The sequence below is a fragment of the Amblyomma maculatum genome, chromosome 1, assembly GCF_055883805.1.
Source record: "Amblyomma maculatum isolate TAMU_Amacu chromosome 1, ASM5588380v1, whole genome shotgun sequence".
Classification (NCBI taxonomy): domain Eukaryota; kingdom Metazoa; phylum Arthropoda; class Arachnida; order Ixodida; family Ixodidae; genus Amblyomma; species Amblyomma maculatum.
The window spans coordinates 471,808,990-471,821,228 of record NC_139344.1 but is presented as its reverse complement, the minus strand read 5'-3'; the positions used below and the strand labels follow the sequence as shown (position 1 = coordinate 471,821,228).

At 44.4% G+C, this 12,239-nt stretch overlaps 1 protein-coding gene across 2 annotated transcripts in view; it reads left to right on the top strand.

The window, feature by feature from the left end:
• Window positions 1–12,239, top strand: part of Mitf (transcription factor Mitf) — a 185,159-nt gene that overhangs the window by 52,253 nt on the left and 120,667 nt on the right. The window lies entirely within an intron of this gene.

Genomic DNA, 12,239 nt, shown 5'->3' with positions numbered 1-12,239 from the left:
CTTTGTTGGCAGTGAGAATAAAGGCCCCTAGGTGAGCATGTTCATTGTGAGTAGGAAGAAGTTGAAGGTTTATTTTTTAATCAAAAAACTACTTACAAGAATATACAGCGAGAGGTCCCATGGTACAAGACCACAGGCGGTTCTTTATGAAGCAACACTGAAAATAAATAACGAAATGCATAGTAAAGAGTGCATTGCCGACAGATTTATATACAAAAACAGAATACAAAAGTACAAAAACACTTATGAATTCCACGACACAAAAGATAAAAAAAGCACAAATTAAGAAGAAAGTTTTTTAATTCAACTTGAACAAAGAAAGTGTATTAGTTTGCTTAATGTCGAAATTCAAAGAATTCCAAAATGATATGGACGAAAATTGAAGGCCTTGTTTCCCGTAGTTAGTACTGACCTTAGGTAGTAGAAAATTATTACGTAGAGCAAACTGTGTAACGCTGTTGTTGTTGATCATGCCGGGAGGAAAAATGCTGAATGGGAACTGAGGTGAAGAATCTTAAAGAATAGAATACCGATACAGTTGAATCCCACTATAACGAAATTCACGGTGCACGAAAAAAAATTCGTTCTCGCGGAACTTCGTTATCGCAAAAATTTGACGTGAAACGCAGAAAGAATTGCCCAAGCAGCAGCAAAGGCGTTTAATGCCAAAAATCTGTAAGCTTGGTTCGCTTACGCTTCACGGCGAGCAACGCCGTCACGCGATTTTCGCACTCGGTCAGCAAACCCATTGCAACATCGTCGTCTCGGACAGCAACGAAATTCCTGATGACATCAAAAGCTTCCATCACCTGTACGGCGGTTGCCGCAGCCGGCGCTTCCTGTACGTCGTCGTCTTCTTCATCGGAAGAGTCCTTATCATTCCGGGCAGCTTTTATGATCTGCTCATCACTCACATCTTCGTGAACAACAACACAAGCGTCAGCGCCGATGTATTCGTCGAGCTCGAGATTAGGCGGCACGGTTCCTATTTCTCCCAGCGTTTTCCAGGCGGCCGCGATCCCCGGAGCCGGTGACGCCTCTTCGTCGTCGTCTGTAACGCCTGGTGTTAGGCCAGCAGAGTGTACGGGTCGACCTTCGGCAAATCCGGCGTGCCTGAAACAGTTCACAATTACTGAGCGCCCCAGTGTGCTCCAGGCAGCAGACATAATCTGCAGTGCCACGTACAAGTCCACCTTCGTGTCTCGGCCGGTTTCAGTGTTAAAAAGCAGCCGCTGAATTAACCTCCCGCGGTAAGCGCGCTTCAGGCTAAGAATCACGCCCTGATCGAGAGGCTGTAAGACAGACGTGCAATTGGGAGGGAAAAACCTCAGCTCCGTGTTAGTGAGCTTGACTTCGTCGGAGTGATGCGCTGAACAATTGTCCAAAAGCAAGCAAACTTTACGGCCCTGCCGCTTCATGTCGCGGTCGAATGCCATCATCCACTCGGTGAAAATAGCGCGGGTCATCCATGACTTGTTGTTCGCCTTGTACTGCACAGGTAGGCTACGAGTTCCCTTAAAACAGCGCGGCTTGGCACTTTTGCCTATGACTAACGGCGGACGCTTGTCCGAGCCATCCATGTTTGTGCAAAGCAGCACTGTGATGCGTTTTTTGCTGTGTTTGCCGCCGTGACAGCGCTGCCCCTTGAAGTCGAGCGTCCTAGCCGGCAACATCTCGTAGAATAGCCCGGTCTCGTCGGCGTTGTAAATGTCTGCAGGCGCGAAGTTGCTTAAAATTCCGGCCATGTTACTCGCCTTCCAAGCAGCTGCTCCGTCCACGTCTGCTGACATTGACTCGCCGCACAGCACTTTTCCAACGATGTTATGGCGGGCCTTGAAACGGTTTAGCCAGCCAATGCTGGCTTTAAAATCATCAATGCCAAGTAGGCATGCATAGTTCAAGGCTTTCTGCTGGACGATGCTTCCGGACAGGGGGACGTTGCTGGCTCGTGCTTCCACAAACCACGCATGCACTGCTTTATCCAACTCTTCATGGAGGGGCCGCGTCACCTTTTTGTGCTTCGAGGATGTGCCTGAAGCAAGTGCCATTCTCACGCTGTCCTTATTGCCTAGAATCGTTGACAGCGACCTTGCAGGAATTCCGAAGTCTTCAGCAATTGCCGCTTTCTTCCTTCCGCTTTCTGCTTGGGCGATTATTTGAGCTTTTTGCTCAAGGGAAAGAGTTTTGCGTTTTTTCACTTGCGTTGCCATCGTGTCCTGCGGATGAAAACTCGTCGTTGTCGAAGAGAAAGGCAGCGAGTGAACAACGCGACCACGACACAAAGCCAAAATGGCGGAACTGCAATCACGTGATTTCATGCTTAATGTGGCTTTGGATTTGACTTGGACTTCTCGCCAATAAAACTAGTTTCGGTTTCGATTTTGAACGCGAAAATTTCGTTGAAGCGGAAACGCTCTGCAAAAATGGTTCGTTGTGCAGAGAAATTTAGGCCATTAATTCTTATAGGATACTCGCGGGGAATAAAAAATTATTCGTTGTCGCGGAAATTTCGTTGTGGCGGTATTCGTTGTGGCGGGATTCAACTGTATTATAAAGATAAAGAGCTGAGAGGGGTAGAACATTTAAATTCATGAACAAAATGTGCGACGGTGACATTCGAGGGGAGGTGGTTATGATACGTATGGCTTGGTTTGGTACATTTCTCAAACTATATTTCAAATTGTATTTCTGGTATTATTCTATGCCTCTATGGTTTGTTCTGTTTTCAAAGTTTCCTTCCCTCTGTAATGTATTTTTACTCTGAGGGCGCTGTAAATAAATAAATAAATAAATATATGTGTATATATATATATATATAATTATTTTTAATATGTATATATATACACACATACACACACACACACACACACATGTATACAAATACCCATACTATCAACTAGGCGATAGAAAAAGCTTCTTATACATGGTGCTCATTGATTACGAAAAAGCATTTGACTTAGTGGAAACCCCGGTAGTCATACAGGCATTGCAAAATCAGGTTGTAGACAACCCGTATGTGAAAGTGCTGGAAGATATATATAGTGGCTGCACAGCAACCATAGTTCTGCATAAAGAAAGTAACAAAATTTCCATAAAGAAAGGTGTTAGGCACGGAGACACGATCTTCCCGCTACTATTCACAGCTTGCTTAGAGGAAGTATTCACAGACTTAGAATGGGAGCAGGTAGAGATTAGGGTTGATGGGGAATACCTCAGTAATCTGCGATTTGCTGATGACATTGCCTTGCTAAGTAAACTCGGGGGATGAACTGCAAAGAATGACTGATGACCTGAACAGGAATGGCAGAAATTTAGGCTTGAAAATGAATATGCAGAAGACTAAGGTAATGTTCAGCAGCCTCGGGAAGGGAACAGCAGTTCATAATACCGTATTTACTCGAATCTAACGCGCCCTCGATTGTAACGCGCACCCGTTTTTCGTGACCCCCACCCCCGAAAAAAAAAAAAGCTCCGATTGTAACGCGCACCTGTTCTCCGCGAAAAAGAGTACCGCGCACCTAACGCTTTCATACAGCAATACAACTTTGTCTCGTTTGGAAAAGCAAATATTTAATCTCGGTGCACTAAAAAACACACACACAAAAGGAAACGGCTTATCTTGCCAAGATTGTCACTATGCCGGCACAAGGTTCACTCGTCGTCGCTGTCAGACAACTCCTTGTCACTGCTGACGGACCAAAGCATCTCATCCTCGGTGCCGTCCATGGCATTCGATATGCCACATTTTTTAAAGGCCTTGATGACCATGGCAGACGGTATCGTGCACCACGCATCTTTCGCCCATCCAGTGAACTCTTGCAGCGAGGCACGCTTCATTCTGTTGCTGGGAGTGAATTCATGGCGGCCACTCACAAGCCATTCGGTGTAGAGCGCCCGAATCCTATCTTTCACTGGCTTGTTCAAGCAAACATCGAGCGGCTGGAGCTGCGATGTCATGCCACCTGGTATCACGACAAGGTCGGTGTTGCACGCAGCGAGCTTGTCCTTGATGCGTTGGTCGAGATGGCACTTGAAAGCGTCGAGCACAAGCATCGCACGCAGGCCCAAACTGCCGCCGGGTCTCTTGCGCCAGACGTTATCGATCCAGTCGGCGACCAAGTCCGTTGTCATCCAACCTTTTTCATTGGCGCGCACAATCACGCCACTCGGAAACACGATTCCTTTCGGGAGCGTCTTGCGCCTGAATATGAGATACGGGGGCAGCTTGTGTCCATCCGCGGTGCAACAAAGCATTGCGGTGACGCGTGTTTTTTCGTGGCCGGAAGACAACACGCGCACTTGCTTCGCCCCCTTCTTTTCAACGGTTGTGGTGGCAGGCATGTCAAAGTACAGCCATAGAGAAACATACTTACGTAAGTATGTTTCTCTATGGTACAGCGGTGTCTGATCGGCATTTCCAATCTGGCCGAGGTGGTAGCCGTACTTGCGGCGCAAACTTAGAACGAACCGCTGAAAACTGTGCAGCTTTTCTTCGTACTCTTCAGGCAACTTCTGACATATCCCTGTCCGCCTTCGAAGAGAAAAGCCTTTTCTCTTCATAAAATTAGACAGCCAGCACCTGCTCGCTTTAAAGTCGCTCCGCGTTAGCCCTGTTTGTAGGGCTAGCTGCATCGCCCGGACTTTGAGCAGGTCCGTCGTCACTGGCCGCTGCGCCGCTCGCTGCTCTAGAACATATTCTGCGAGCCGCTCTTCTATTTCGGTGAACCGGCCCTGCTTCGGTCCACTGAAATCTTTTCGTGTAGCCTTGCTGCCGAAAATCTTTTCCTTCTGCTTGCGCCAGTCCCGCACGCATGTTTCCGGAACTCCGAATTTCCGTCCGTCTCTGCACACCCGATGACTTTCCTTTTAAATGCGGCATCATGATGAACTCGACGAATCTTCGGCACGTCCATACTGGTCGGTCAATCGCAGAAAACGGGTAGGCTAACCAAAGCACATGTACCAAAGCACACGAAGGACGCTACTGCAGCTAGGCATAGACAGCTAGACCAGCTAGTAGGCTCGAAGTGCATACCAGGCGGCCATTTTGAAATGCCGATGGCGATATGATATCGGAGATTTAGGGTCGTACTCGATTCTAACGCGCACCCAATTTTTGGACACGATATATCGGAAAAAAGGTGCGCGTTAGATTCGAGTAAATACGGTAGGTAGCAAAGCACCAGAAGTGGTAGACAAGTATGTCTACTTAGGGCCGGTAGTAACCGCAGATCTAGACCATGAAAGGGAAATAACTAGGAGAATGAGATTGGGATAGAGCGCATTTGGCAAAAGCTTGCAGATTATGACTATGGCAGCTTACCAGCATCACTCAAGAGGAATGTGTATAACACTTGCATCTTACTTGTACTCACCTGTGGGGCTCAAACATGGAGGCTAACGAGATGAGTTCTGTTTTTTTTTTTTTTTAATTTACAGACATACTGCGGACCGTGGTTAGGTCTAAGCAGGTAGGGCACTATACATAGCAAAGAAACAAGCCGATAAAATAATAAAAAATGAAGCAATATACAGCATAAAAGCACTTACAACATAGTTTGCAATGTAATAAAACCAAGACACTTACAAAGAACTTGTATATATATAGACATATATATATACATATTTACACATATATATACACATTATATACATATGCCTATACATTTACACATACACACACACATATATATATATATATATATATATATATATATACATACATATATACAAAAAGCGAGGAGCCTGCAGTCTATAAACCTTGCTTTTCAGAAAGAGCCAAAAGTTACGTCACAAAATTCAAGAACGCAAGCAGCTAGTTTAGGAGGTGACCTGGGCAAACAGTTCCACTCAGTGATGGTGGGAGGAAAAAAAGAAAACTTATACAAGTTAGTTCGAGCAAAATAAGGAGAAAATAAATCTGTATGGTAGTATCTAGTGTGTCTGGCTGGTTGGGGAACGAAATATTGTGACGGGTCAAGTCCTAGTTTATTGGTTAGTAACAAGGAAAGAAGTTCTAAACGAAAGCTTTTTCTCCATCTTCAAGGCGTGGTATATCGTGAATTTACATTAATTCCGAAGGGGAATCTGATCTCAAAAATTTAGATAACACGAATCTCACAGCTTTATTTTGCACTTTTTCAAGCTTTTTTATATTTGATGTAGTGTACGGATTCCACACTATGCACGCATATTCAAGCTTAGGCCTGATTAAAGAAAGATAGCTAAGAAGTTTTACAACAGATGGGGAATTTCGGAGTTTATGCCTGAGGAAATAGTTTTCTAAATGCTGCTCTACAAATATTGTTGATATGTGTATTCCAGGATAGGTCACTTGTAATTGTCACGCCTAGGTATTTCACAGCAGTTACTTTCATCAGCTCAGCAGACCCAAGTTTATAAGTATATTTTATGGAATGCTTTTTACGTGTTATGCAGATAGAAACAGTTTTCTCCTGATTTAAGAAACAGTTTTTTCCTGATTTTTGAAGTTGAACACAAACGCAGAGTGCAATGAAACAGAAAATGTTGGATGTAACTTTAAGAGATAAGAAGCATGCAAAGTCAGTCAGAGAAATAACCCGTCAGTGTCATTATAGTGGAAATCAAGATGAAGAAATGGGTATGGGTAAGGCATGTAGTGCAAAAAGAGGATAACCGATGGTCACTTTGGGGTAACAAATTGGATTTCAAGGGTATGAGCGTAGCAGGGTGGAGCAAGACGTTAGGTGGGCAGATGAGGTTAAGAAGTTTGCAGGGGTCAAGTGGATGCAGCTACCACAGGACCGGGTTAATTGGAGGAATATGGGAGAGCCCTTCGCCCTGCAGAGGGTGTAGTCCAGCTGCTGCTTCTGGTGATAATGAAAGGGTGTTCATGATATAGTTTCCTTGACTGTCCTGGGTATGGGGTTGCTTTGATTTTGTATTTCAATATTTGCAGGGCATGTAATTAAGTCTTATAGGCACACGAATGTGGTCCGTAGACATGTAAAGCACATACATTAAATAGACCTTGTCACTTTGCTCCTTGTTATATTGGAAATCTAAATCATTTGGACTGCCAGTGTGGTTGCAGCTAATGCCTATTCAATATCTATGGCATGAGGCACTCGTGAATCTGAGCACTGTGCTAGCACTGGTTAAGCTGGACTGGCTCCGAAAGGGTGGCCTATGTCAAGACATGACCTCCATGGCAGGCACGCATTCAAATGTCCCATACTTGAGCCTGTTTCCCGGGCACTTGCGATATGCATGCAACTGAGTGTGCTAGGTTATTGTCAGGTTCAGTGTAGAGCAGCGGAGACCAGAGCACTAACATCACAGAGGGACAGCACTAGCAGGACAGACAGATCACATGCATACTCCACAGCTCATTTCCTGTATTGGTTTCTGCAGAATTGTGTTGCTTCACTGCTGTGTCATCACGAATATGGACAAGATAGTCAAAGTAGCCGAGGAGTTCTATACGGACCTCTACAGTAGCCAAAGTAGTCAGGACTGTAAGAAGATTGGCGGTAGGGAAAAACAGTCAGACGTTCCACCATTTACGAAGGACGAGGTTAAGAAAGCATTAGAAACTATGAAAAGGGGGAAATCAGCTGGAGAGGACCAGATAACTACGGATTTGCTGAAGGAAGGGGGGATATCGTGTTAGAAAAGCTGGCCACCCTGTATACGCAGTGCCTGGTGTCATCGACGGTACCGGAACCATGGAGGAATGCAAACGTTATCCTCATTCATAAGAAAGGGGACTCTAAGGACCTTAAAAATTACAGACCAATCAGCGTACTGTCTGTTACGTACAAGGTATTTACTAAGGTAATCGCTAATAGAATCAGGACAACCTTAGACTGCAATCAATCAAAGGATCAAGCAGGTTTTCGGAAACAGTACTCTACTATCGATCATATCCATACCATCAATCAGGTGATAGAAAAATGCTCGGAATATAACCAGTCCTTATACATAGCATTCATTGACTACGAAAAAGCATTTGACTCAGTTGAAACCTCGGCGGTGATGCAGGCATTGCGAAATCAGGGGGTAGACGAGCCGTACGTGAAAGTGCTGGAAGATATATATAGTGACTGCACAGCAACCATAGTTCTGCATAAAGAAAGTACCAAAATTTCCATAAAGAAAGGTGTTAGGCAAGGAGACACAATCCCCCCGTACTATTCACAGCTTGCTTAGAGGAAGTATTCAGAGACTTGGAATGGGAGCAGTTAGGGATAAGGGTAGATGGAGAATACCTCAGTAATCTACGATTTGAGGATGACATTGCCTTGCTAAGCAACTCGGGGGATGAACTCCAAAAAATGATTGATGACCTAGACAGGAAAAGTAGAAAGGTAGGCTTGAAAATCAATATGCAGAAGACTAAGGTAATGTTCAACAGCCTCGGAAAGGAACAGCAGTTTACATTAGGTAGCGAAGTACTGGAAGTAGTAGGCGAATATATCTGCTTAGGGCAGGTAGTAACCGCAGATCCGGACCATGAAAAGGAAATAATAAGATTGGGATGGAGCGCATTTGGCAAGCACTCACAGATTATGACTAGCAGCTTACCGGTATCGCTAAAGAGGAAAGTATATAACAGTTGCATCTTACCTGTACTCACCTATAGGGCTGAAACGTGGATGCTAACCAGGAGAGTTGTACTTAAGTTGAGGACAACCCAGAGGGCTATGGAACGAAAAATGGTAGGGTAACATAGGAAGCGTGCAGAGTGGGTCAGAGAAATAACTCAGGTTACTGACATTCTAGTGGAAATTAAGAAGAAGAAATGGACATGGGCAGGATATGTAGTGTGAAGAGAGGATAACCGATGGTCGCTTAGGGTAACAAACTGGATTCCAAGGGAAGGAAAGCGTAGCAGGGGGCAGCAGAAAGTTAGGTGGGCGGATGAGGTTAAGTTCGCAGGGGTCAAGTGGATGCAGCTAGCACAGAACCGGGTTAAGTGGAGAAATATGGGAGAGGCCTTCGCCCTGCAGTGGGTATAGTCAGGGTGATGATGATGATGATGATGACTGCTGTGCCGCGCTACAGTGGCTAGAAGGGGAAAATGTGATGAGGGCTCATGTGATGTGTTTTAGGAGGAAGAACATAGATGGCACTACACGTCGGCAACGCAGGCAGCCGTGCATGTAACAGCAGCGTTAGTTCAGTGACGCGACGCTCATTACTTTTGCTGCTTTCGCATGGCTTGAAGTGCAGATGCAAAAAGGTAGTTATTAGTGTATTTTTCGTTTATATACAAGCAACACCTACTGCGATTAATTTTGTATCACCATAATAAAAGCTGCGCAACTGCTCACTCATGCGCTGCTGAGAAGTGAAATCTCAGAGTCACACGAATAATGAGAAGTAGCAAATTTCATTCCCATGCTAGTATTAACTGCTGCACAAAGATTGTTCTGGTAACACGGCTAAATTTTAGCTTTTTTTTTTCACTGGCAGACACTGTTCAGCCACTTCATTGGAAGCACGTGATATAAACAACTTGGTGATCTGGTAGGTCATGTTGACGTTTTGCGTCGGCCGGCCAATGAGTACATTGTTTTGCAGGCAAGCCGTTAGCTTGTTAAAACTGCAAACTGTCTTACTGTAGGTGAACCACATGTTGAAATTCATTGCCCAGTCCTTTTTGCAAAAGAACAGGTTTTCCGAAGGTTAAAGAGAATCTTCCAAGGTCCATTTGAAGCTTCACACAGGTTAATCACTTCGTAAAAGCCTCTTATTTTCAGTACCAAATGGATATTCATTGACTGTGCCAGCACCTGCATAGATACCCATCGCATTGAGCTTTGCCAGCAAAGGATCAGAGTTATGAAGTTTGACTACTGACAGCCGCACACCTTTCAGAAACACTTTGTTTTATGCCATTTGCTTCTTGAGAAAGCACAGAGAGCTTATTTACTCACTTGGTGCTTTTGTCTTGTCCACTTTGATAGGTGTTGTAAGCTTCAGTGATTGGAGAAACATTTAACATGTGGCTTTCCAGTGAACATGCAGGCAATGTCATGCTTTTGATTAGTGATGCGATCTAAACTTTTTCATATTTGGCACTTACAGGCCACGCATCGCCGTTTGCTGTGTTCTTACTTACTGGAGCCAGAATTTCTCTCCTCGCTTTCTGTTTCTTTTGCTTGGTAGCGTTTCCAAACACGTTGGAACATGCGAAACAGTGTTGGCATAGCTCTTGGCCGGAAGACAGACCTGGTTCTATCAATCAGATCAGAAAATACAGTTGAACCCCTTTACCTATAGGGAGCAGTTTCGTCTGTTATATAAGAGGTTTCTTATAAGCAAAGTACCACATTTACATTTTCTAGCCAGACCCTATTTCGGCGCACGCAGCCTATGGCTGAAATGCGCAATAAAGGAAAGTACAGCCTTTGTCAAAAGTGTAGAGCCTAGGGGGTCCGTTTCTGGGCCATGTAGTGACGCTGACTAAGCATTTGTGGAGGCCCTTTGTATGGGACAGGGTAGGAAAAAAAATCTTCTTAATATCAAGAGATTGGCAACACTGGAAATGCATTAGAAGCCGCATGAAGTGGCCCAGAAGCCGACCCCCTGGGCTCTACACTTTTGACAAAGGCTATACATCATGTCGCAAAAGCATTGTTATAGCTTTCATTTAAATACTGCATTTGCTTGGTGGACCACCACACTGACCTTCACCTCACAACTTTCTTACTTTTATTTACTGCTGAAATAGTTGTAAATCTTGGTCTGCTTCATGGCTGCATTGGTGCTGTTCAACACAGCCTTTCCCAGCTTGAAAATCAGGCCAAGAGCCTCATGGCCGGTGTGCCAAAGCTGTATATGTTGGCAAACTATGTTTGCTGAAATTGTAAAGTGCGATCGCGATGTGACGTGGCACCACAGCTAGTGATTTGCAACTAAGTTATGTGTCTTGTAACACTACAAGAATAAGCAAAAAAAAGCGCCACGAAATCGTAAAAGTAACCAGCTTACCACCAATGTGCTAGAAGCAGTCAAAACTATAAAACACCACCAGCAGAAATATCCCTCAGAAATTTATGCTTGTTTGATAAAGGGTAACAGTGGCTGTGAGTAACAAGTCTGTGAATGTCACTACTTAGACGAAAAATAAATGAAAAGCAAACGAGGCATTTCTGAGTGGAGTTGAAACTAGTTGAATAGCAAACAGAACAGTTGATTTTTCCTCGCCAGAGCAGAACCACTTCTGTTTTTATGTCATTTGTTTTGGCCTTGGCTTGGCTATGTCTCGCTTTCTAGGCACAATGACTTGTTTATGTCAGCGGCACTTTCTTAGCATTTACCGAATCGATTTGCCGCTCATACTAAAATGCAACGTAATTGACAATTTTTGCTATATTCTTCAGACTAGTGGACACAACACCTATGGTAATTCGGGATAGGAAGCTTCACTAATTGAAGAATCCAGTTCGCACTTCCAGTATGCTCGCTCAGATGCTTGCATGTGCAGTCGCACTTGTGCTCTTCGTGGGGAGCCTGAAGAGCTTCTCTACATTGCATTCCCACTGCAGGGGCTTCTTTTAGTCATTTTATAGCTGACTGCCTTTCGTGTGCTGAAGTTATTATTAATAATAACGGTACAGGTGTGTCTCTCTCTATTTTGTTTTCACTGTAGCTGCTACTGAACCTGGAAATGGATGGTGCCGCATCTAATGCTAAAATGTCTGTTACAAGCAAGACTGAGTACCAAACTTTAAGGCTAATTTTGTCTTCTATATCCAATGTCTGTTAAATAAGAGATCCAATTAATGAAAGTCATAGGGTAGCTAACTATTTGAATTAATGATGTCTCCTATACCCAATTGTCTGTTACATCCATGTCTCTTATAAAGGGGCTCAGCTGTATTCTCCATTCATCGCGCGTTTACAGTGCCTAATAAGTGAAGCTCACAAACAGTGCAGTTTTGTTTGAGAGGCTTACTACTGTTGGAAATATCTAGGTGCCATTGCGCGAGAACGATTTTGGCCTTAAGAACATCGAACAGCACACTTTTTTTCTCGCACGACTATCGCGTACCTGGAACGAAGCAGTGGTTCTGCCTCTTTGCCGTGGATACGCAGAACCAGGTCAAGAAGAGCTGAAATGTCTTCAACAGTGCAGAAACCACAACTAACCGCGATCAGTCTGAAGAGCACTACAATAGCCCTCATCTCGGGAAACATGTAAAGAAGCGCAACCGCCACCTCGGAGTTCTCTTCTTTTGGCCTCAGTG